Source organism: Giraffa tippelskirchi, chromosome 6, assembly GCF_054371585.1.
Source record: "Giraffa tippelskirchi isolate mGirTip1 chromosome 6, T2T-mGirTip1v1.2.pri, whole genome shotgun sequence".
Taxonomy (NCBI): Eukaryota; Metazoa; Chordata; class Mammalia; order Artiodactyla; family Giraffidae; genus Giraffa; species Giraffa tippelskirchi.
This window is the reverse complement of record NC_137280.1, coordinates 169,228,827-169,255,183: the sequence shown is the minus strand read 5'-3', so window position 1 is coordinate 169,255,183 and position 26,357 is coordinate 169,228,827. Positions and strand designations below refer to the sequence as shown.

The following is a 26,357-nucleotide window of genomic DNA, read 5'->3' as shown; positions in this document are numbered from 1 at the left end:
GGCTTTAGGTGAGTGATCACACCTTCGTGATTATCTGGGTCATGAAGATCTTTTTTGTACAGTTCTTCTGTGTATTCTTGCCACTTCTTCTTAATATCTTCTGCTTCTGTTAGGTCCATACCATTTCTATCCTTTATGGAGCACATCTTTGCATGAAATGTTCCCTTGGTATCTCTAATTTTCTTGAAGAGATCTCTAGTCTTTCCCATTCTATTGTTTCCCTCTATTTCTTTGCATTGATCGCTGAGGAAGGCTTTCTTATCTCTCCTTGCTATTCTTTGGATCTGCATTCAGATGGGAATATCTTTCCTTGTCTCCTTTGCTTTTCGCTTCTCTTCTTTTCCCAGCTATTTGTAAGGCCTCCTCAGACAGCCATTTTGCTTTTTTGCATTTCTTTTCCATGGGGATGATCTTGATCCTTGTCTCCTGTGCAATGTTATGAACCTCTGTCTATAGTTCATCAGGCACTCTGTCTATCAGATCTAGTCCCTTAAATCTATTTCTCACTTCCACTGTATAATCATAAGGGATTTGATTAAGGTCATACCTGAATGGTCTAGTGGTTTTAAAACTGAATTTGGCAATAAGGAGTTCATGGTCTGAGCCACAGTTGGCTCCCGGTCTTGTTTTTGCTGACTGTATAGAGCTTCTCCACCTTTGGCTGCAAAGAATATAATCAATCTGATTTCAGTGTTGACCATCTGGTATGTCCATGTGTAGAGTCTTCTCTTGTGTTGTTGGAAGAGGGTGTTTGCTATGACCAGTGTGTTCTCTTGGTAAAACTCTATTAGCCTTTTCCCTGCTTCATTCTGTACTCCAAGGCCAAATTTGCCTGTTACGCCAGGTGTTTTCTGACTTACTACTTTTGCATTACAGCCCCCTATAATGAAAAGGACATCTTTTTTGGGTGTTAGTTCTAAAAGGTCTTGTAGGTCTTCATAGAACTGTTCAACTTCAGCTTCTTCAGCATTAGTGGTCGGGGAATAGACTTCAATTACCGTGATATTGAATGGTTTGCCTTGGAAACGGACAGAGATCATTCTGTAGTTTTTGAGATTGCATCCAAGTACTGCCTTTTGGACTCTTTTGTTGACCATGATGGCTACTCCATTTCTTCTAAGGGATTCCTGCCCACAGTAGTAGATATAATGGTATCTGAGTTAAATTCACCCGTTCCAGTCCATCTGAGTTTGCTGATTCCTAGAATGTCAACGTTCACTCTTGCCGTCTCCTGTTTGACCACTTCCAATTTGCCTTGATTCATGGACCTAACATTCCAGGTTCCTATGCAATATTGCTCATTACAGCATCGTATTGCTAGTTTTTAGATAAGCTCTACCTGTCAGGAACAGACCTATCTTTTGGAAGTGTTAAGGATAACAGTATATAAAATAAATGAATATGTTGTTAATTTCCTCTCCCTTAGGGTCTTGGAAGAAGCACATGTGAGGGGCTCTAAAAGTTACAGCACATTAACTTCGCAGTAAACCTACCTTGACTGGTTCTACCATATACACACGTTTTAGCAGGGCTCTGCTCTTCCAGCTAGGGATGACCGTTCTTATGTTGCCTTATGCTTGAGTGAGGTCATATATGACTAAGCTCGGGCTCACAGGAGAACACAAAGGACACATGCAACTTTCAGATTCTGTCCTTAAAATAGCCCACTTATGACCCCACCCTCTTTTTTTTTTCCTTTTCCCATTGGCTGGAAAAAGCAATACCAGCACAATAGTTGGGCTTGGGAAATGGCGTCATCCTGGGCTCAAGAAATGGAAGCTCTACCTTGAATCTGGCAGAGCCTTCTTGGGATAACCCATTCTGGATCACCCTATATGTCTAAATATTGTTTAAAAAAGAAATAAACCTGTATCTTTTTTTTTTTTTTTTGAGTCAATGTATATTTGGATCTCTTTGCTAAAACAGCTTAGTCTGTATCCTAAGAAATAAACATACCTATGTTTCTAGTATTTTTATGCCGCTGTTTAGTCACTAAGTCACGTCCATCTCTTTGCGACCCCATGTACTGTAGCCCTCCAGGCTCCTCCGTTCATGGGATTTCCCAAGCAAGAATACTGGAGTGGCTTACCATTTCCTTCTCCAGGGGATCTTCCTGACCTAGGGGTTGAACCCAGGTCTCCTGCATTGCAGGCAAATACTTTACCACTGAGCCACCAAAGAAGGTGTTTTTATGAGGGTTAAATGATAATAAGTCATGTAAATGCTTGCATGTGGTACTGTGCAAATACTCTCTTTGAAGATGGAATTTTTAAATAATCTAGTTTTGTTTGGACAGAGAAGTAATCCTAAAATCAACAGAGAAGTTAAACCTTAGTGTTAACAGTTTAAAAATATCTATTTCTTAATAATAAATGTTTCACTGGTTTAGAACTTACAGGGCAAAAGTACTACCTAGTAGCATCCCATCCTATTTTCATATTTATTATCCTTTATGGATATTTGGATGAGACAATAATGTATGTAAAGTTTATAGGATATATAGTAGGTCCTCAACACATTGAAATAGACTATTTCTCTCCTTTTTATCACGTTCTACCTCATATATAAAATATAATGACTTTCAAGATCACAAATATTCACCCAATGGCTTTCCTACTCTTTGAGGAACTGCACCTTCTCCCCACAGTCTAACCACGTGATAAAAAGGGAGCTATTGGGATCTTGCCTCTTTCTTCACAAACATTAATGGATTTGTGAATACGTCTCTGGGATTTCTAAAATACTGGTAGGAGAGAGGCACTTTTTTCTGTGTGGCTCTGCTGTTTTGGAAATGTAGAAATGAAAGCTTTCTGCAGTTCTGTCTCCTGTCACACAGGAAGAGTGGTGGTAATAATTGATTCATTTGTTCTTAATGCACAAGACAGGTTTCACTCTAGCTTTTATTATAATTTGAGCCCAAGAAACAAAGTGTTTCTCCTTAATTGAGGTGAATTAAGGTGAGTTTCTTTCACTTGCTGTGAAAATAATCCCTGAATAAGGAGAAGCCTCTTTGCTGCAACGCCATGTCTCCCTTGGGCTGTTGCTGGAACGAAAATCAGTATGCCTGAATTCTCTACTGATTTTCATTATCCATTCTGTCAAACTGGCAAGTGCTCTGCCTTATACTAAGAGAACTATCCTCAAGGGCACATTCCTGCTCTCAAGCGGTTTACCATAGAGAAGAAATGATATGAACCAATAAATAGCTAAATGACAATACAAGCTTTAAGTAACTGTGAAAAGCAATAAAGAAAGAAAAAAAAGACAGCCCATCTTATCACAAGTGATTTCCTGTAGAACTTGAGGTTCAGAGCAATAAGCAAAAGCAAAGCGTATCATAAATCATTAAGAGAGGATTTGTTGAAAACCTCTGTGGGATGGTCCCTGTTTCTTCAGCCTGTATGAGGTAAACAGAGCTACCTCAGCAGACACACAACCAGACAGGACCCGGTGGGGTCAACCCGGGACAGGCTCTTCCCCCACATCCTGGTTTAGCTAGATAACATTATTTGATGCACGTTTCCTGAGTTGTTTTACAGATGTGAAAAACCCTCGCCAGATGCAGGGTGTTAACTGCTTGATGACCTTGAGCGTGAGCACAGAGCCCAGGCCTCCTGGGTCCAGGGACGGATAATGATAATGTTAACCCCCCCGTAACACCGCCTTCTTACTTCACCATCGGCCGATTAGAGAGCTGTGCACGATCTGATCGCAAACCCTGTGACCTCCTGCCCTTGATCTGGCTTTTAAAAATGCTCAGCTGAAACCCTGGTGGACCTTGGGGTTTTTGCTGAGGGAAGGAATGAGCCACCTGTCTCCTTGCCTGGCCTCACTCTGAGTCAGGCACATGAACTTGAGCTTACAGCCAAACCGAAAAATCTGCAAACATATGAAGCCTCTAAAGGCTCTTCTGGGAAGTATTGGGGGCAGGAGGAGAAGGGGACGACAGAGGATGAGATGGTTGGATGGCATCACCAACTCGATGGACATGGGTTTGGGTAAACTCCGGGAGTTGGTAATGGACAGGGAGGCCTGGCGTGCTGCGATTCATGGGGTCGCAAAGAGTCGGACACGACTGAGCGACTAAACTGAACTGAAAGGCTCTTCTCGCTGTCTGCCTCCGCCACTGCCATTGCTCCTCCCCTCCCTGAGTATCCTGCCTTCCTTAGATTTCCCTTGAGACCATTCCCACAAAAGGACTCTACACATGTCTGCAGTTCTACACATTAGCCCAGCAGGATGTAGCACTACGTTCATCTCCAGAAGCATAGAGGTTCTAAAGTTTTTTGAATTAAGAGTGCTGCATAGTATTCAGTAAAATGTAATTAAGCTTCACATTTTCTCTCTGGTTGTAGTTTCTATTTATCGTTCCAGGCCTTACTGGGAATGCTGGGGAGATTCTCCTGAACCACAATAGATTTGTATGGATATTTGTTTGCATACCTTCTGAAAGCCTTTCCACAAGTTCTGAACTCCATTTCCTATATGTCAGTTGCTCACAGTTTCAGTCATGGGTCAGATCTGTAACACCCATTTCCTTTATTCTCTTATAAATGAACTGGTCAACCAAAACCATATTATTGACTGACTTAGAATATTTATCACCATGATCACTGTGATTCATTTGCTAACCTTGACTGTTTAGCTGTCTTGACTGTTAACAGTGGTTTGAAAAAGCAAGAATTCTTTTGGTTGGTACTGTGTAGACTGTTTGCTACACAGCCTGAGCACACATGACCTAGTTAGAAAGGCAGAGTTACATTTTGGCAAAAAATCAGAGACCTTGGAATAGGAACGGTGTAGTCAGACTAACATGGGTTTAAGCTTGGACCTACCATTTATTAGCTGTGTCACCTTAATCAAGTCACTATCTTTAATTTCTTTAAGTTTCACCAATTATGAGGTAAGACTAGCAAACACAACTTACAAAATTGTGCAACTTAAGAAAGAAAGCATTGTTGATGTAAAAAATAGTCACAAGCCAAAAGTTGAAAGTTATGTTTTGTTTGGTGGGAATTTTTGGATTTCAAGCCTGGGAGATAGCATCTAAGTAACCCTGAGAGAACTGCTCCTGGGCTTGAAGTCCTAAAAATTCCCACCAAATATAACAGTTCTCAACTTTAAGTTGTGACTGTTTTTTAAGTTGATAATTATGGTGACTGAAGAAGAGACCATAGCAGATTCCTCTCCTCCACCTGAATTCCATGAGGATCCAGTGTCTTGGTACCAGCAGAGGCCTCTTGTGCACATCTGACTCCTTGGGGAGTCCAGAGGAATTTGCGTGTGTCTCTCCTGGTTCTAGGATGTTCTGTTATTGGCTGATGGTCCTAAGTTTTATTCGGTGGGGGAAGGTGTTATCCTTGAAACTTCATTCAAAAAGAGGTCCCTGAGTTGTCCAGTTTAGACACTTAGCAGGTTATCCTCAATGTAAAAGGCACTGGGAATGTTTGATTTGAATACTGAGTGGTTGATTATCCTCAGTTTAGAGACTGGAAGTCTTTGCTGAGCTAAAGGTGAGTAAGGTGGGATGAGTTGTTAAGGGAAAGTCTGACCTGTTGTTTGTTCCTTGAATTGGCTACTTCAATACAGTTTGTCAAAATAAAACAATCTCATGAGAACTTCTGAGCTCCAAAGAAGAGACTCTCTCCTCCTGGCTGGCACCGGCTTTCTCAGACAACTGAGAAATTTGGAGGCGTGGTGGAGGCAAAACCTCCCACAATGAAGCTGTCCCTATAGGGAAATCCACTCACATAATTAACAAACTGCTCGACTGGGGACCCACATAGGAATTGACCATTCCACAATCTGAGCAACCATGGAAGTCTTATACTCCATGGGAGACCCCAGACACAAAGAAGGGGCTGAAACAACTCTGGGCAAAAACCAGAGAAGTTTAGCTTCCAAGCAGCACACACTGGCCCACCACATGATCACCCCTGCTGATTGTATCCCAACAAACCAACATAAATAAATGGGAAATAAAGAATTCAAAACAAAAGGAATGACACATTTTCAGCCTCTAGCCCATACCTCAGCTGGGTAACTGTACATACGAAACTTAACTTAATTGGAAATTAAAAGAAATCTCACCTTAAAAATTTAGGGAGCTCTTTCATTGCATACACAGTTAAGTTGCATTAAGGTTATAAGCTGGCTTAGTAAAAATACATTTTCATACTTTAAATAAAGTCCTTCTAGGGGGAAACCTGCCATTTGTCTGTATCTTTCAGATGTAAATGTTCTACCTGATCTTCCTAGGATGAGTTCTGTGTTTGTTTGTTTACATTTTTTGAAAACTTGGCCATTGCTATGCTATTTTTGAGAGTAAACGCTCAGGTTTAGGTTACATCCTCTCCTACTCTCTTATGGGAAGGCCTCTTGCATCTTAGTGATTTAGAAGAAGTGAGTGAAATGAAGTCGCTGAGTCACGTCTGACTCTTTGTGACCCCATGGACTATAGCCTACCACTCTTCTCCGTCCATGGGATTTTCCAGGCAAGAGTACTGGAGTGGGTTGCAATTTCCTTCTCTAGAGGATCATCCTGACCCAGGGATTGATCCCAGGTCTCCTGCATTGGTAGGCAGACGCTTTACCGTCTGAGTCACCAGGGAAGTTCTTAGTGATTTATTTACTGACTATTAATATGTTTATTTTCAAATCCTAAAAGATGATGCTGTGAAAGTGCTGCACTCAACATGCCAGCAAATCTGGAAAACTCAGCAGTGGCCACAGGACTGGAAAAGGTCAGTTTTCATTCCAATCCCAAAGAAAGGCAATGCCAAAGAATGTTCGAACTAACGCACAATTGCATTCATCTCACAAGCTAGTTAAGTAATGCTCAGAATTCTTCAAGCCAGGCTTCAGCAGTACGTGAACCGTGAACTTCCATATGTTCAAACTGGTTTTAGAAAAGGCAGAGGAACCAGAGATCAAATTGCCAACATCCGCTGGATCATCGAAAAATCAGGAGAGTTCCTGAAAAACATCTATTTCTGCTTTATTGACTATGCCAAAGCCTTTGACTGTGTGGATCACAAAAAACTGTGGAAAATTCTGAAAGAGATGGGAATACCAGACCATCTGACCTGTCTCTTGAGAAACCTGTATGCCGGTCAGGAAGCAACAGTTAGAACTGGACATGGAACAACAGACTGGTTCCAAATCAGGAAAGGAGCACCTCAAGGCTGTATATTGTCACCCTGCTTATATGCAGAGTACATCATGAGAAACGCTGTGCTGGATGAAGCACAAGCTGGAATCAAGATTTCTGGGAGAAATATCAATAACCTCAGATATGCAGATGACACCACCCTTATGGCAGAAAGTGAAGAGGAACTAAAAAGCCTCTTGATGCAAGTGAAAGAGGAGAGTGAAAAAGTTGGCTTAAAGCACAACGTTCAGAAAGCTAAGATCAGGGCATCTGGTCCCATCACTTCATGGCAAATAGATGGAGAAACAGTGGAAACAGTGGCTGACTTTATTTTTTTGGTCTCCAAAATCACTTCAGATGGTGATTGCAGCCATGAAACTAGAAGGCTTTTTCTCTTTGGAAGGAAAGTTATGATAAACCTAGATAGCATATGAAAAAGCAGAGACGTTACTTTGCCAACAAAGGTGCGTCTAGCCAAGGCTGTGGTTTTTCCAGTAGTCATGTATGGATGTGAAAGTTGGACTATAAAGAAAGTTGAGCACCAAAGAATTGATGCTTTTGAAGTGTGGTGTTTGAAAAGAGTCTTGAGAGTCCCTTGGGCTGCAAGAAGATCCAACCAGTCTATCCTAAAGGAGATCAGTCCTGGGTGTTCATTGGAAGGACTGATGTTGAAGCTGAAACTCCACTACTTTGGCCACCTAATGTGAAGAGCTGACTCATTGGAAAAGACCCTGATGCTAGGAAGGATTGGGGGCAGGAGGAGAAGGGGACGACAGAGGATGAGATGGCTGGATGGCATCACCGACTCGATGGACATGAGTTTGGGTAAACTCTGGGAGTTGGTGATGGACAGGGAGGCCTGGCATACTGCGATTCATGGAGTCGCAAAGAGTCAGACACGACTGAGCGACTGAACTGAACTGAACTGAAAGAAAAAAGATAAGGACAAGATTCATCCTTAGATAATTTTAATCTAAAGTTATTCTAATATTTAATCCAGTAACCAATTATTGGGTTTAGAATAAAATTATTCTAAAATTTAATCTGTTAAACAGTTATTGGATATTGTCTTTGTGCCAGGGGACTTCCCAGGGGGCTCAGTGTAAAGGAATTCACCTGCAATGTAGGAGCAGTGAGTTCGATCCTGGGGTCTGAAGATCCCCTGGAGAAAGAAATGGCAACCCATTCTATTATTCTTGCCTGGGAAATCCCATGGACAGAGGAGCCTAGCAGGCTACAGTCCATGGGGTTGCAAAGAGTTGGGCATAACTTAGCAACTAAAACAACAGCAACGACATTGAGCCAGGAAATATGAAAGGACCAGAAATACAAAATTAAGTACGGTTTAGTGATATAAGTATCCTGATTGATCATGTTCATGACAAAACCTGAATGAAAAAAGGAAACATACCAGATAGTTATTCAGATATGAAATGATGAAATAAGTGTATGACATTTTCTTATTTGCTTAACTGTGATTTATTTCATTTCTACTTTCATGTTTTAATACTTGTGGTTTTTCAACATATACTTGAATTTCTAGAAAGAAGAAACATCTTAATTTCCAGCCAGATTTAGTTTGTGTATTTTTCAATGCAACATTCATGATCTTATTATTAAACTAGGATAAATAATCTGTGAATTTGTTATGTTTGATCATGATTGCTTACCTATACAAAATAAAAACTGGCAAAATTTGCTTGTATATAGATAATTAATCTTGCTCAATTGTCTAAAAATAGTATCTATATGGATTATTTTCATTCCTTACTGATTTCCTCATCCTATAAATTCTTATCTTTATCCAGCATTTCCATTGTCTCTTTTCTATCTTCTGTATAGTTAACTACCTTGGTGAGCCCAACTATTCAATTATTGGGAGATAACATTTTGTGATTTAAAATGGGCATCCAATTTTGTGTAAATATTTTGGTTCTTGATATGTAAGATGTAAGGACAAAAACAAATTAAAAGCAAAAATGTTTGGTTCTCCCTGTGAAAAATAAGGGAAGAGATATCTTAGCCTCACTTTTCTTAGATATTTGGTTTAGAAAACTTATCATTATAAATACTTTCTCAGTCTCTTTGAAATGTATGTAAATCTTTTTAAACTTCAAAAAGTACTTTGTCACTTTTACAATTCGGTAATATCTTTCTGTAGGACCTAGGAACCATCTCTCTGAAACACAATCATCAAGGAAGATAGTACCCATATCTCCCATTTTCTGTGAGAGCCCAGTGATGACCAAATTGCAAAACATAGAGGTAAGAATTTAATTTGCCTTTGGGTAAATCCAATTAACAAATATAATTGGTCATCTCAATTAGGTGAATTTAGAATGAACTATGTGTGACACTGGTGCTGTCAAGTCCTCTTACTTGAATAAAGTTACTGTTTACCTTGGGAACATATTTGGAACGGGTTGTGTCTGCTTGGCTATCTAGAAAGGTGAGATTTCTTTCAGCCTTTAGAATCTCTATTTCTCTTAGTGGGTTACCTGTGAGACTCATCATGTTCTGGCTTAATACTCATTCAAAAATAAAATTATTTTCTCTCACTTCTGCCTTTATGAAGTCATTTTTCTGGCTTGGCAGAAGATTTTTTAAAAATCTTATTTCCTCAACAAAGTAAATACAAAAATCTTATTTCCCCAACAAAGGTAAATACATTCACTCATTGCTCAGCAGCTCTTTAAAAGTAAACAAAAATCAGTATGTGTGTAAGTATATGATAGATTCAATATTTTGATACTATTTTTTATGAGTGAAAAACAATAGAATATCATCAGTTTCATGTGTTATAAGCTAAATTATATGTATTAGAGAAATATGTGGAAGAATACACAGCAGACTGCTAATATCAGCTAATTAGTTGGGGAGAGAATATTACATTTTGTCTTACGTATCCATCCTCATATTTTTCAACTTGTTGCAGTAAGTTTGTATTATTGTTTTTTTCTATCACAAAGTATAAATTAATTTTCAAAAAGATGCTAATTGCACTTGCAACCTAAACATCATTAATTAAAGCAGGGACAATTCCCCTTGTACTTTTTTTAATGTCCAACTTTTAATGTAGTGCTATATAAATATTTGTAAGATGAAAATATGTATGAATGAATGAATAACCATAGCCAGAGAAGATTTTTGAGGGAATAGTGAAGACGTGAAGCAGCTATACTGAAATAGTTGACAGAAGTTTGGGGGTTTAAAAAAAAACATACAACAGAAGCAGTATATAAATAAATAAATAACTTTTTGGAAAAGTTTGGCCAATAAAAGACTTGGTAAAGTGACTTATTTTGTTCAAAAGAGATCCTTTTGTATTTGTGAGTTCTCAGAGCATATTGGCATGCTTATTAACATCATTGTTGGTGGCAAAGAGGCTAAAGATAGAAAAGGAGACAGGATAACTAAAAGCTAGAGATCACTGAGAAAGCAGGAGGAGGTACTGGTGTTGAATTGGTTCATCCTGAGTTCTTCTGTTATAACTAAAAGGAAGGAAATGTCACAGAGGCAAGTCTGCTAGTGAATCTATTGGAAGATTAGGAGGATCTTGGCTGAGGATGACTTTTCTTTCTCTGTGACGCCAGGAAATGTGATATAACGCATCAGTTTTTAATGCTGCAGTTGCTCTAGTGAGTCCAGTATATGTACAAACAAAAGTGGTACCTTACATGCAATGCAGGAGACCCCATTTCGATTCCTGGGTCGAGAAGATCCACTGGAGAAGGGATAGGCTCCCCACTGCAGTATTCTTGGGCTTCCCTTGTGGCTCAGCTGGTAAAGAATCCACCCCCAATGAGGGAGACCTGGGTTCAGTCCCTGGATCAGGAAGATCCCCTGGAGAAGGGAAAGGCTACCTACTCCAGTATTATGGCCTGGAGAATTCCGTGGACTATATAGTCCATGAGGTCACAAAGAGTTGGACACGACTGAGATAATTGCACTTTGCGTGCTTTCAAAGCTACAAGTTTTAGTGGTCATTTGCACATTCAGCTACTAATTCTGAGGAATGGTCATTGTGTCTGAGTGCTTAAGGGCAGATGTTTTTTCATTCTTACTTACATATTGCCAGATAGACTCTCCCCATATGAACCACCCTGAGGTTGATCACAGGTCATCAGCCCATTTTCTCCTTTTCTCTTGGTGTGTTCCTATCTGGGGTCCCCGGTTCCTTTGTTCAGTCAGGACCACCGAAGGGCTTGAAAAAGAAGGCAATAAATTCCAGATCCCTTTGTTTCCGTAAACTTTAAGATTCTTTCTTAGTTGTGAGAGAATTCAGAGAGGAAGCAAAGAGGTTGAAAAAGTAAAGTGAGCATTTATTTAAGCAAGAAGAAGCTGTCAGAGGGAGAGCAGGCAGACAGATGAGGAGCTGCTGCCCTGGGTTTCTTTGGCAAGCTGGTTATGAGGGGCAAACAAATGGAGGGGTGGGCTATTCACTGGGGAGGGAGGAATTTGGGGGTCATCTTCCCTGATTTTCATCCTTAGTTCGTCTTCCCAAGGGGAGGAGCGATTTTTGTCCTTATTTAGCTTAGATTAGAAGTGTCAAGCCGTTGGTGCATGATGGGCACTTATCTGTTAGGCTAATCTTATTCTATTGAGAGCAGAATGAGCAAAAGGTTATATTCGGAGGCAGGAGATCAAAGCAAAAACCACGCTGTTGGGATGCATGGCCCTGCCTGGCCTGAATTAGTAGCTGAGTATGCACCTTTCTTTGTCTGCTTTCAGGAAATTTATCACCAAAAATGCGTGGTCTTCTGTCAGTCTGGAGGTTTTGCTTTTCTTTGTCTGCCTATGGGACCCAGCTGTTTACAAGATGTGTGATTTTCTGCTACCTGGCACCTGCCCCTATTTCTCTGCTCATATCTAGCTACCTGCCTGTTATAACACCTTTTATTCCAGAGACTCTGTATCAATTGGGGTTCAGTTAAGAAATCAGAAGTAATTCCAGGTATTTCAAAGAGTAAATGTCTTGATAAAGGGGATTGAAAAGAATTAGAAGGCGTGGGATGGGAAAGATTAGGGAAGCCGCTCTACCATTTAGGAAATCAGGAAATACTTAAATTATAGGAAACCACTGCCATTGATTTCACTGCCTACTGTACTATAACAGGTAATTCTTTGTAGGACACTGGGAAGCTGCTAGAAAAACCTTGTTTCTGTAGCCTTAGTAATTGCCAGCCATAGCCATGAGAATAATAATTGCTTTTTCTTTTTTGTATTCCCTCCAGATTTAGACCAGTTCTTCTCATTGGCAAAATCTAACCTAGGGCTATAATGACAAGAATTGTTGAAAATGCAGCTCCCAGACTTCCAGTTAGTGTTATAAAAGGAAAACATGGAAGGGGAAAAAAATGAGTAGCTCACCCAATTCCGCACAATCCAGCACATTTCTCAGCCAAATTGCACACATCCTTTTCCAGGGAACAGTTCCCACTTGACCTACAGTAAAAGATGCTGACTATGTGTTCTTGCTAATTCGGGTGAGACCCTAGTAGAAACTATTCCAGAAAGTTGAAGCTAGTCAAGCATTAAAGGGCTCGGTTGATTTACCTCTAGTGGTCATTATTACAGGTCTTGTATCAGTAGCCCCAAGGGCATAGCAAATTAGTGCAAGAGTCACTTCTAGGGTTGCACAAACAGAAATTTAATAATGTTTCTATACTTCCCTTAACTCCCACAAAGTTGTTTGAAAACCAAAACAGGGGAAAACGAAGTACCGCTTTCAAAAGATCACTCAACACTTGCATTCAGAATAAGTTATACTTCTCAGTCAATGAAGGTAACCGTATTGCATGTAATAATTTAATAAAGATGATTTGTAAGAAAGTTCAAGAAAAAATTTTATAAATGAAATTGCTTTGAAGATTCTAACTTAAAACAACCTTGTGGACTAACTTTGGTAAAGAAAGTAGAAAATTAGGAAAGTTTAAGCAGGATGCAAAGACTACAATCACAGTATATTCACATAGGTTATTATACTGAGTAATCCACAAGGAGCCATTACAGTTAAACTTAGTAAGGAGATTTGGAAAAGCTGAGAATACCATAATAAAATCAGCGAGCTTTATGAAACCATGATCAAACCTTTCAGTTTTATGAAATGTCAAGAATTTCTTATTTCTAGATTTAAATCTGAATGTCTTAGCCTGCTGCTTATTTCTTCCACAAGAATATTGGCAAGCATATCAAACAACTATCTTGCTTTGTAGAAGCCTCATTTTATTTCTGTTTAGGGAAAAGTCCAGACTCTGGGAAGCAGATAGTGGTCATAACAGGGCCATTAGATGATTAAATTGAGACTGATGGAAAAAGAAATGGAAGACTTAAAATATATTCTTTAGTTTTAGGAGAACCTGGAATTTGAAGGTCATGCTTGGCAATGCTTAAATTTCAGCCTTAGTTAAATACACAGTTTAAGACCTCCTTAAACACATACAGCTTTTAAAACATGGGAATTTCAAAACAAAATACCTGAGTTTCTCACTTCTTTTATTTTCATAGTTGAATGAATTTTCCGTATTTTTGTACTCTAAATCGAAGAAATGTGAAAATCTGGTTTTTAATAAAGCATAATTTGTAACCTTATAAAGGTAAAATGTACCTTCTCAAACACTGAGAATTTCTTTATTGTTAATTGTTCTAAAATCTTACCTTACAGATTTTGTAATTTAAAATTGAGAGCAATTTAACCTGATATATATATGATATTGCATATTATAATATATAATCACACATTTGTATGCATTGCCCATTTTATTTAAAAACTTGTAGCAGAAGTAGTTACTATTTTAATTTAGTTGTCTTAATAAAATATTTTAATGTTGTGCAAAATGCATAAATCAAAAGGAAATTCATACTGCTTTTTTCGGTCGCATGACCATAAAAAAAACAAGCTGCTCAACCCAGAAGAGTATTTTTAATTTCACCTAGTGGCAGTATATATTAATATTTCTTCCAATAAAACTATGTAGAATTAAATAAGTTTTGACTAATAGGTTAGAAAATCTAAGATAAAAAATTGAAATTAAATGTTAAAATTTGATAAGACAGTGAAGCTTAAGAGTGCTCTACCAAGTGAAATGGACACAGCTTTGAAAATTATTTGAACATTTCATGATTCAACAAAAGGTGAGGAGGCTAATCTGGCTAGAGGTAAAGTCTCTCTATTTGGCGAGAACAGTGATTAAAATATTCAAATGTGTGAGGGCTTCCATTTTAATCTTTATTTCTTGCAAGTCTTTATAGCATTTTCTGTTTGTATCCTTCACTTAGTACTTGTTTTAACTTATCCTCCAGTTTATGCTTTTTGTTACATGAAATATCTATCTGATTAAACTCTTATAAGCCATGAACCATATTTCATACTTCTTTGCAGTTCTCAATTGTGCATGGCACATTATAAATGTACGTATTATAGGCATGCAATAAACATTGCAAAATGGCATGGTTGATGATGATGGTGATGTGATTCTGTTGGATAGGTAGATTAAAACTTGATTGGGGAATTGCTTGGATGCCAATCTGATAACATTAGATACAATTTTTACCTAAGGGTAGGAAAGAATTATGGAAAATTTAAATGACAAAGTCAAAATTTTAAGAAAGAACCTATAGTTGCATACATAATGAAATCAAGCATAGTGGGGAAAAGAAAATGTGTTGACAGGAAATCCAGTTTGAAAATGTAGATTAGTTGTCTGTGGAAGAAGAAAATTAGTAACTTAGGCTTTTTAGCAAATCATAAATGAATTAATAAGGACTTGAGCCTCAATGACATTTGTGAAAATGAAATTAAAGCAGTGCAAAAGGAGAATTGTTACTACTGACATGAAATGAGCGTATTTATATAATCTGAATCCCCCCATCCCTAACATATCAGTGCTATTGCCACCTTTACTATATTGCAAAGAATATAGAACATGCCTGTAGGACTGCCTCCTAACTGCTAATGTCTGTCTCACCTTCAAATGGAGTGTAATGGGTTGGAACATATGTGGTTTGAAAACACATATTCTTTTGTCACTTAAGCTAGAGAGTGAAATGTACTGAACAAACTGCTGTGCAACACTTTTAAGCTAGGCTTGGAACCTTGGGATGTTAGCACACTTCACCACTCTGGCTAAGACAGATACAAGGAGGGAACGAAAAGAAAGTGAAAGTGAAATCGCTCAGTTGTGTCCGACTCTTTGTGACCCCACGGACTGTAGCCTACCAGGTTCTTCCATCCATGGGATTTTCCAGGCAATAGTGCTGGAGTGAATTGCCATTTCTTTTTCCAGGGGATCTTTCCCACCCAGGGTTCGAACGTGGGTTTCCCGTTTTGCGGGCAGACGCTTTACCGTCTCAGCCACCCGGGAAACTAGGAATAGAAGTGGAATAGAAGGGAAGAAGGAGGGAATAGACGGGGGGGAAAAGAATGGCTCCATTTCCCAATGGCCAATTGCTAGAGCCAGCCTCAGATTCTGCTTGCTTCCTCTTTTGCTCCCAGAATCTTTCTAAGCCGTTTTGCATTTCAAGTGGAGCGTCAACTCCTAGTATGGAGGCATTACCGCGGTCAATGTGATCATCTCAGCCACTGAAGAGGAAAAAGCAGCTCAATAAGCGGAAACGGTTAAACGATTCTAAGAGAGAACAAAGGAGGAAGAATTTTGGCCATATTAAAACTCCATCTGCAATCTTTTTGCTCTTTGTACCCAAATGTTGCTATTTATTGTCACATCTTATCTGTGTTTCTCTGGTGCCTCCATGTTGCCCTTGAGACAAAGTAGAATGTGAAAATGGGAAAAGGATCTAAATCCCATGTATTATGTAGCTTCTTAGTTCTTATTCTCGCATACTCAACAGCACATTTTTTTGCACACCACTTATAATATTTGGTACAATTTTTTAAATTAAGTGACTTTTAAAACTCTGGCAAATTTATTTCAAAAGTAGATTTCGCGTTACAAATCATGGGTTCACAGCATGCTACCCCCAAATATGACACCTTAGTATTGAGTATTTTAAGCTGAAGTCATTTGAACAGCAGAAGCAGGAATGTCTCTTTAGCTTTCCTCTGCCCTCTCCCTTAAAACAAGTGGCAAAAACCTCATGTGAGAGGTATCCTTGCTATATCAGAAGGAAGGAGCAGTCTTGATCTCCAAAGACAAAAGGATCCCCAGAGGAATTCAAAGAGGCCTTGTTAACATTTCCCATAGTTTCTACACTTCCTTCATACCCTCGGACCTGTCGTATTTCTACAGGACTGCCCTCTCTTCTTGATAACTAGCATAAAAATGCTCAGGTCTGTCTCTTTGGGTCTTCATTTCCTTATGTAGATTTCCATGCTAAGTAAAAAAATATAAATCTGTATTATTTCCTTCCATTAATATGTCTTTCTCAATTTAAATTTCAAACCCCTTTAGAGACCCTAAGGGAGGGTGAAGAAAAATTTTTCCTCCTCTTTACTACCGTAAAATAAATACACCAATATTACTAAGCAGAAAAGAGGGCAACAATAAAAATGTATAAATTAGTTTCTTTGTAATAACACGAAATAATTTTGTGAATCACCAGAGGTATATGGGGGTTTCCCAGGTGGTGCTAGTGGTAAAGAACCTGCTTGCCACTGCAGAAGACGTAAGAGAGGCAGGTTCAATCCCTGGGTCGGGAAGATCCCCTGGAGGAGGGCATGGCAACCCACTCCAATATTCTTGCCTGGAGAATCCCATGGACAGAGGAATCTGGCGGGCCATGATCCATAGAGTTGCAGAGTCCGACACGACTGAAGCAACTTAGCACGCAAGCACACACAAAGGTTCATGGACCACACTTTGGGGAGCAAGGTATTAGAGGCTAGAATTCGTCATGAAAGTTTCAAAGGCAGAATTATCAGGGTATTTCGTAATTGATTCTAGGTAAGAAGGGCACAGTTGGCACAAATTATAATTAGTGTAAGATTGAGTAAACTTGTCATAAAAATGAAAAAAGTGAGATAGAAGGTGTATCATTGAAAATTATAAACTGATATTTATACAAATAGTAAGGAAGAAGATAAAGGTTTCAAACTGATCATCCTCCAATTGATATCTGGTAATCCAAGAAAAGATGTTCTAGTTCTCTTTCACAAAAAGAATGAAGAAAGAAATAGCATATAAGCATTTCAAAATGGCATATATGCATTCCTGAAAAACCTTACATTCTGCAAAATTGTACACCACAAATAAGGTTTACGTGAAAGATAAGACTGGGTCAAATCTGTCAAGCTCTTTACAACTTCGTAAACAGAGCACTAGCATAAAGAGAAATAATCCTCATTTTAAAAGACATTGACAGATTTTTTAAAAAGCAAATTCCTAATAAATTAATAAATTGTACTGTAAAAATAAGATTTTTAAAAGAAACCAAAAAAGGGAAAAGAACCTGATGGAAGATATAGCAGGAGTGTGGAGTTACACAGACAGAGAAAAATTACAAAGATGGAGACAAGTTAGTAATAAAGACAAAGCAAGTGGCCAAACTCTGGGAGGTAGGGAAGGACAGGGGAGCCTGGCATACTGCAGTCCATGGGGTCACAGAGTCAGACACGACTGAGCATGCACACACACACACAGAATCTAATGACACAGTTTCTTAAAAGCAGAGAATCTTTCCTGGCTGTGGTCAGAGGCACATATGAATATGAAGAGAAGTCAGAGTGATACAGCATTGTTGGTTTTGAAGAGGAATAAAGGGATTCAAAACAGGACATGTTTGCATCCTCTAGAAACTGAAAAAGGCAAGGAAGGAAACAAATTCTCCTCTAGAGTTTCCAGAAAGGAATACAGCTCTGCAGACACCTGCATCCTAGCCTATGGAGATACAGGATCCTTGTCAGACTACTGCAGCAGCTAGCACTAATACTACTATTACTACTACTATAGATCTGTAAGACAGTAAATTTGTGTTGTTGTAAAGCCACTAACTTTAAGGTAATTTATTAGGCAGAAATAGAAAACTAATATGACATGTGTCTGTGTTTTGAGTTTTTTTTGTATGCCATTAGTGATACTATAGAATATTCATATGCTAGAAAAAAAATTATATGTCCTTCAGTGTGAATTTCACATCATATTAACTTTATACTAATTTATACTAATAATGTATAGAATCATTTGCATTATAGAAACATGAAAACGAAAGAAAGCGAGAGTGAAGTTGCTCAGTCGTGTCTGACTCTTTGTGACCCCATGAACTATAGCCCACCAGGCTCCTCCATCCATGGGATTTTCCAGGCAAGAATACTGGAGTGGGTTGCCATTTCCTTCTCCAGGGGATATTCCTGACTCAGGGATTGAACCTGGGTCTCCCACATTATAGGCAGATGCTTTACCTTCTGAGCCACCAGGGAAGTCATACAGAAACATGTGATATGGTCAAAGAGACTTCCCTCAAAACTGATATTTGGAGAAGGTTCTCAATTAAAGTAAGCAGCTAGAAAAAGTGAAATAAGTACAAAAGGCAAGGCAAATGAACTACAAAAGTAGGAATAAATCATCCCAGATGGCCTGTAGGATACAGGTTTTATGATAATGTGAGGAAACAATTCTACTCATGTTGAGCAATCATGGAGACATTTTTAAGCTATTTTGTCTTATCATCGGGGTTGTCAGATAAAATACAGATTGTCCAGTTAAATTTGAACTTCAAATAAGTGATAAATAATTTTTGTTTTAATATAATTTTATCTCATATAGTATTCAGGACATATTTATACTAAAAAGTTGTCCATCATTTATCTGAAATTTAGATCTTACCTAGGCATCCTATATTTTTATTTGCTTAATCAGGCAAACCTACTCATTCTAAAAATTCTTAAATCTAAGATACTTTTTTATTAATATATTTGAAATCAAAATCTTTCAATTTAGGTATTTGATATGTTTCACTGTACTTAAAAAAACTTTAAATTTATGGTATATCTTACAATGTATGGCACCTTAAAACCACTTTTCTTTAAAAATGTCACTTTTTTTTCAAAATTTCATGTTTGACAGTTATATCTAATTGGCTAATTGATTTTTACAGTTAATTGTCTAAGAATGCACTTGCATCTCTGTTTCTGGCTTATTTAAGTTTAATCCCTGATAGCGGAAATATTAAGCAAAAGCTTCCATCCTGTGATGTGCTATTGTGAAGTGGCTCAGTCATGTCCTACTCTTTGCAGCCCCATGGACTGCAGCCTACCAGACTTCTCCAGACAGGGGGTTTTCCAGGCAAGAATACTGGAGTGGGTTGCCATTTCCTTCTCCAAGGGATCTTCCTGACGCAGGGATCAAACCTGGGTCTCCCATGCTACAGGCAGACTCTTTGCCGTCTGAGCCACCAGGGAAGCCCAATGTGCTATTATGTGAGGCTAAAACAAATGTATTTGTGTTTGTGTGAGGCAGCTGCTATTTGCAAAGAGAACCAGTAATGATTCCAAAGACAGCTTGATGCTGAAAAATTTTCAGTCATGACTCTACACTATCTCTGATCTTCAATTTGAATTGTTTTCCAATCACTTCACATCTTAAGTCCCCTGAAGTAGGGAATGGCACCCCCACTCAAATATTCTTGCCTGGAAAATTCCATGGACAGAAGAGCCTGGTGGGCTTCAGTCTGTGGGGTTGCAGAGAGTTGGACATGACTGAGCGACTCATCACATACATATAGAACACATACAACATCTTAAGTGTCCAAAGAGTTTTACTTCAAAATTCCAACTAGAACTTTTTATCTTTGTGTTTTCATATTTATTTTTAAACTTTTCTTTTTTCCCTACTCTTAAAGATTTTAAACTTTTGAATCTTTTTCTTTATGCTGTCTTTTAATTTAAATATGTTAGAGACTGTATATCTATTGTGAACTGATTATGTTTTAATAAGTTATTTTTCTGAGTAAGGCAATGAGTCCCAGGAAAACAAGTAAGAAAATTATCAACATTCCTTAGCATTTCCATACGCAATTAGGCAGAAATTTCCTGGCCATAAAATTCTTCAGTTAAACTAAACTCATTAAGTCTGAAAAAATTTACTCTGATTTATATCATAGACTTTTAAGTAACACTAAATGTACTCTGCATTCCAATGTGGCACAATTGATGGAAAAATTTTATTTAAAAATAATAAATGGAAGTTTTTCTTTTATGTAAACAATCAAAAGATTCATCCATTGGCAGCCCCAATTTGTCTCAAAACTGAGGATTAAAATTAGAACAGTCTGCTAGAAGAGGGTTACTAAAAGATACATAAATTATTGAGACGATTGATTTTAACAAACTGTGCATGAAGTCCATTTATTCATTCTGGCTATTTTTAAAAAACAGGTGAAAAAACTTGTGTATCATTTTGTGGCATTTCATTTAGATTCTTCTTTTGCTTCTTCTTAATTTGTAGTTTTATTATTTTATACTTTGTCATACTTGTAAGTTAATATAAAGCATAAATAACATTTATTACTTAAAGACTTTTCAACATAATAATCCTAAGAAATACTTTCAAATAATATTTGACAGTAAGTTGAACACAAACAACCCTCTCTGACTTATAGAAACGATGATAATGGAGTGCAGACTGAATTACAAAGAGCAAAATGCCTTCCCAGAAGCTATGAAGGATTAAGAAATATCTCAGTTTGTGGCATTCAATTTGGTATTATGTTACTCTGAATTGCCCAGGGTTTCTTTTGAAAAAAAAAAAATTAATCCTTCATTTCATGACTGCCAATATCTGTAGGAGTTGCTGTATTAGATGGTCAATAGCAGACATATTTAAAGGCTGGAAAATGGTATTGAATTTGTGTATTTTATATATACTGACAATTTCCTTCAATAAAAATGTCTCTTTGTACTTATATCTCATAAATGGAGGTTTCTGCTTCAAAATCCAAAGTATTCTGTTAGGTCATATTTAAGGAAGCAAAGGTTTATAAACAGTCACAGCTTTAAAACATGTTTTTCAAAGTTCACTTATAGTTTGGTTTGTTGTTAGCAGGAATGTATTTTCACATATATTTAACATTCCGTTCAGTTCAGTTCAGTCACTCAGTTCTGTCTGACTCTTTGCGACCCCATGGACTGCAGAACACCAGGCTTTCCTGTCCATCACCAACTCCCAGAGCTTGCTCAAAGTCATGTCCATTGAATCAGTGATGCCATCCAACCATCTTGTTCCTTGTTGTCCCCTTCTCCTTCTGCCTTCAATCTTTCCCAGCATCAGGGTCTTTTCAAATGAGTCAGCTCTTCCCATCAGGTGGCCAAAATATTGGAGTTTCAGCTTCAGCATCAGTCCTTCCAATGAATATTCAGGACTGATTTCCTTTAGGATGGACTGGTTTGATCTCTGACAAATAGATTCAAGGGATTAGGTATTTAACATCAGACATCATGACGTTTCCAAGAAGAGTTTGAATAAGAACTAAGGATATAAAAGAATAAGATAAACTATATTTTCAATGGTAAAATATATTGGAATTATAATTTAGTATTCCAGAATTCATTTATGTATTCTTCCCCTCCACCTTCCTGCATGTTACAAAAAAATAGTAACAAAAAGTTATATCCGTGAAAGAATAACAGTTTTGGAATAAAAAACATCTGGGTTTGAATTGGGATTCATTTTTTGCAAATTCCTTGCCATCTCTGAGCTCTATTCACCTTTTCTGTAAAGCAGGGATAATATTGGTGTGCCATTTTGGGGAGACAGTTCTCCATAATTATTTTTTTTTTCATATTTGTGCAGGGTCTGGGTTTTCTGAAGAAAATTCACTCAAAAACTTTGTTAAAAGATGATTAATATTATATCCTGCAACTTTACTATATTTATTGATTAGCTCTAGTAATTTTCTGGTGGAGTCTTTAGGGTTTTCTATGTAGAGGATCATGTCATCTGCAAACAGTGAGAGTTTTACTTCTTCTTTTCCTATCTGTATTCCTTTTATTTCTTTTTCAGCTCTGATTGCTGTGGCCAAACCTTCCAAAACTATGTTGAATAGTAGTGGTGAAAGTGGGCACCCTTGCCTTGTTCCTGACTTTAGGGGAAATGCTTTCAATTTTTCACCATTGAGGATAATGTTTGCTGTGGGATTGTCATATATAGCTTTTGTTATGTTGAGGTATGTTCCTTCTATTCCTGCTTTCTGGAGGGTTTTTATCATAAATGGATGTTGAATTTTGTCAAAGGCTTTTTCTGCATCTATTGAGATAATCATATGGTTTTTATCTTTCAATTTATTTATGTGGTATATTACATTGATTGATTTGTGGATATTAAAGAAACCTTGCATTCCTGGGATAAAGCCCACTTGGTCATGATGTATGATCTTTTTAATATGTTGCTAACACACAGAAATCCCTTGCATTCCTATACACCAATAATGAGAAAACAGAAAGAGAAATTAAGGAAATAATACCATTCACCATTGCAACAAAAAGAATAAAATACTTAGGAATATATCTACCTAAAGAAACAAAAGACTTACATATAGAAAACTATAAAACACTGATGAAAGAAATCAAAGAGGATGCAAACAGATGGAGAAATATACTGTATTCATGGATTAGAAGAATTAATATAGTGAAAATGAGTATACTACCCAAAGCAATCTATAGATTCAATGCAATCCGTATCAAGCTACCAACGGGATTTTTCACAGAACTAGAACAAACAAATTCACAATTTGTATGGAAATATAAAAAACCTCGAATAGCCAAAGCAATCTTGAGAAAGAAGAATGGAACTGGAGGAATCAACCTGCCTGACTTCAGGCTCTACTACAAAGCCACAGTCATCAAGACAGTATGGTACTGGCACAAAGACAGAAATATAGATCAATGGAACAAAATAGAAAGCCCAGAGATAAATCCACGCACCTATGGACTCCTTATCTTCGACAAAGGAGGCAAGAATATACAGTGGAGAAAAGACAATCTCTTTAACAAGTGGTGCTGGGAAAACTGGTCAACCGCTTGTAAAAGAATGAAACTAGAACACTTCCTAACACCATACACAAAAATAAACTCAAAATGGATTAAAGATCTAAACGTAAGACCAGAAACTATAAAACTCCTAGAGGAAAACATAAGCAAAACACTCTCTGACATAAATCACAGCAGGATCCTCCATGACCCACCTTCCAGAATATTGGAAATAAAAGCAAAAATAAACAAATGGGACCTAATTAAAATTAAAGCTTTTGCACAACAAAGGAAACTATAAGCAAGGCGAAAAGACAGCCTTCAGAATGGGAGAAAATAATAGCAAACGAAGCAACAGACAAACAATTAATCTCAAAATATACAAACAACTCCTGCAGCTGAATTCCAGAAAAATAAATGACCCAATCAAAAAATGGGCGAAAGAACTAAACAGACACTTCTCCAAAGAAGACATACAGATGGCTAACAAACACATGAAAAGATGCTCAACATCACTCATTATTAGAGAAATGCAAATCAAAACCACAATGAGGTACCATTTCACGCCAGTCAGAATGGCTGCTATACAAAAGTCTACAAGCAATAAATGCTGGAGAGGGTGTGGAGAAAAGAGAACCCTCTTACACTGTTGGTGGGAATGCAAACTAGTACAGCCACTATGGAGAACAGTGTGGAGATTCCTTAAAAAACTGGGAATAGAACTGCCATACAACCCAGCAATCCCACTGCTGGGCATACACACCGAGGAAACCAGAATTGAAAGAGACACGTGTACCCCAATGTTCATCGCAGCACTGTTTATAATAGCCAGGACATGGAAGCAACCTAGATGTCCATCAGCAGACGAATGGATAAGGAAGCTGTGGTACATATACATAATGGAATATTACTCAGCCATTAAAAAGAATGCATTTGAATTAGTTCTATTGAGATGGATGAAACTGGAGCCCATTATACAGAGTGAAGTAAGCCAGAAAGAAAAACATCAATACAGTATACTAATGCATATATATGGAATTTGAAAGATGGTAACGATAACCCTATATGCAAGACAGAAAAAGAGACACAGATGCATAGAACAGTCTTATGGACTCTGAGGGAGAAGGTGAGGGTGGGACGTTCTGAGAGAATAGCATTGAAATATGTATATTGTCATATGTGAAACAGAACACCATTCCAGGTTCGATGCATGAGACAAATGCTCAGGGCTGGGGCAATGGGATGACCCAGAGTGATGGGATGGGGAGGGAGATGGGACGGGGGTTCAGGATGGGGAACACATGTAAACCCATGGCTGATTCATGTCAATGTATGGCAAAAACCACTACAATATTGTGAAGTAATTAGCCCCCAACTAAAAGAAATAAATTTATTTTAAAAAAAAAAAGATGGTTAATAGCAAACATGCCTTGAAAGCTTAAGATGGTGAACTGCTCCAAAGATATTTCAGCCTGCCTCCCCTAGGCCCATTTGCTGTTGTTCCAGCTTTGGAAGGCTGAGGACTTTCCACTCCCCTCCTAGGAAAGATTTGTTTACATTCTAGCTTGAAGGTCTTTCTCTCTCTTCAAGGGAAGGAGGAACAGATGTTTTAACTGCCCTGTATAACTTCTGAGTATCACAAATCACAGTTCCTCCTCAGCGGTACAAACTCACTGCAGGCATGAGGTCATATCAGGCTCTCACCACGTTGCCCAATGAAGGTTGGGGTTTGGAGAACCAGCACTAAAATGCTCTGTGCATAAGGAAGATCTGTTCTCTCATCCAGAGGCCTTATGTATCCCATTAAGCACAAAATATAAATATATAACTTAAATAGCCATGTGTCTTTCCTAAGAAACTAAAATTTATTCAACAGCAATATGCCCAACCCAAGGATAAGGCATGTTTTGGTGACTCCTGAGAGCTTATGTAAACTCCATTCCTTATAGTTAATTTAGAGATAGGTTACATATGGCCAAAGAGATTAAAGTTGATGCCAAGTTGATGGTAGTTCTGCGAAAGATTTTCCTCCTAAGAAGGAAAGAATGCTATATTAAGAGAGTCCCTTTCCCTCTAAACTGCCTGTATTTTGGAGCTTGTTGTATGAGGATGTGATACTTGCAGATGCAGCAGAAATGAGACTCTTGGAAACAAGTCTAAAGAAGGAAACCAATACACTAGGATGAAAGAGCAGAAGAATGTCAAATAAATGAGCAAAAGAACAAAAGAATGTTCTAGGTGACATCTTTAAGCTGCTGAATTAATCCTGAACTCATTTCTTTTTATTTTTTAAAAATATATAGTAACAGCTCCTTACAATGCAAACAGATTTTTGTTGAGAAAACATTCTAAGTAATATAAGAATCTAACTCAAGGGACTGTGAAGATTAAATAAAATGAGGGATAAATTAATTGGAATATATATATTCTAATATATACATTTGTATGTGTATGTTGCTACTGCTGCTGATGGAGAATATCTCAGGTCCAAGCATCCATCTGTCTACTGTGTAAGTGCCTGTATCATATGGGCTTCCCAGGTGGCTCAGTGGTAAATAATCTGCCTGCCACTGCAGGAGAATCAGGATGCGTGGGCTTGATCCCTAGCTCAGGAAGATTCCCTGGAGAAGGAAATGGTAAATTGCTGCAGTATTCTTGCCTGGATAATCCAATGGACAAAGGAACCTGATGGAGTCATAAAGAGTTGGATATGACTGAGGACGCATGTGTTTGCTTCTTGCTATATCATATAACTCGTGTATCACATTGTATCACACTCAGGGAGCGTTTGTGAAAGACGGGTCATTGAAACCCAAGGAAAGAAATAAAAGAGCATAGTTGTCAATGACAGGAACATTAGAGTAAAATAAAAAATGCATACAAATTTAACAAGAGCAATTGTTCTTGAGTAGAACTCTTGATATCCTTAACAATTATTTAGAATTCCAAAATACATTTTTTGTTTGACATTTTGATATCAGTATTAACTGAAATAGAATTTAAAACTGAGAAATTAAAATATATTTATTATCTCATTTTAATGTTACTATACTCTATTTAAAAACATATTTTACATCAAACTACTTTCCAAATTACAAAAAAGAGGAAAAAAAATCACTGTTTAAATTTTTTTGCAAATTGCTTTACTATCTGGCTTCTCATATCTGCTGCTTTCAAACTGTTGTGCTGTATAAATTTGATTGAAGTTACTGTAAGGAAGTTTTAACTTTACACAGATATGCAGTTAGAAAAAGAAGGTGTATTAGCATACTCTTTTAAGATAATTAT

The 26,357-nt window shown here is 37.7% G+C and overlaps 1 long non-coding RNA gene across 1 annotated transcript in view; it reads left to right on the top strand.

Moving 5' to 3' along the window:
- The window catches only part of LOC145509651 (uncharacterized), a 579,505-nt gene that overhangs the window by 242,952 nt on the left and 310,196 nt on the right, over nucleotides 1-26,357 (top strand). The window contains exons 5-6 of the long non-coding RNA XR_014056274.1: nucleotides 9,312-9,415; nucleotides 22,105-22,267. This is a non-coding gene — a long non-coding RNA (uncharacterized LOC145509651). The remainder of the gene's footprint in view (nucleotides 1-9,311; nucleotides 9,416-22,104; nucleotides 22,268-26,357) is intronic.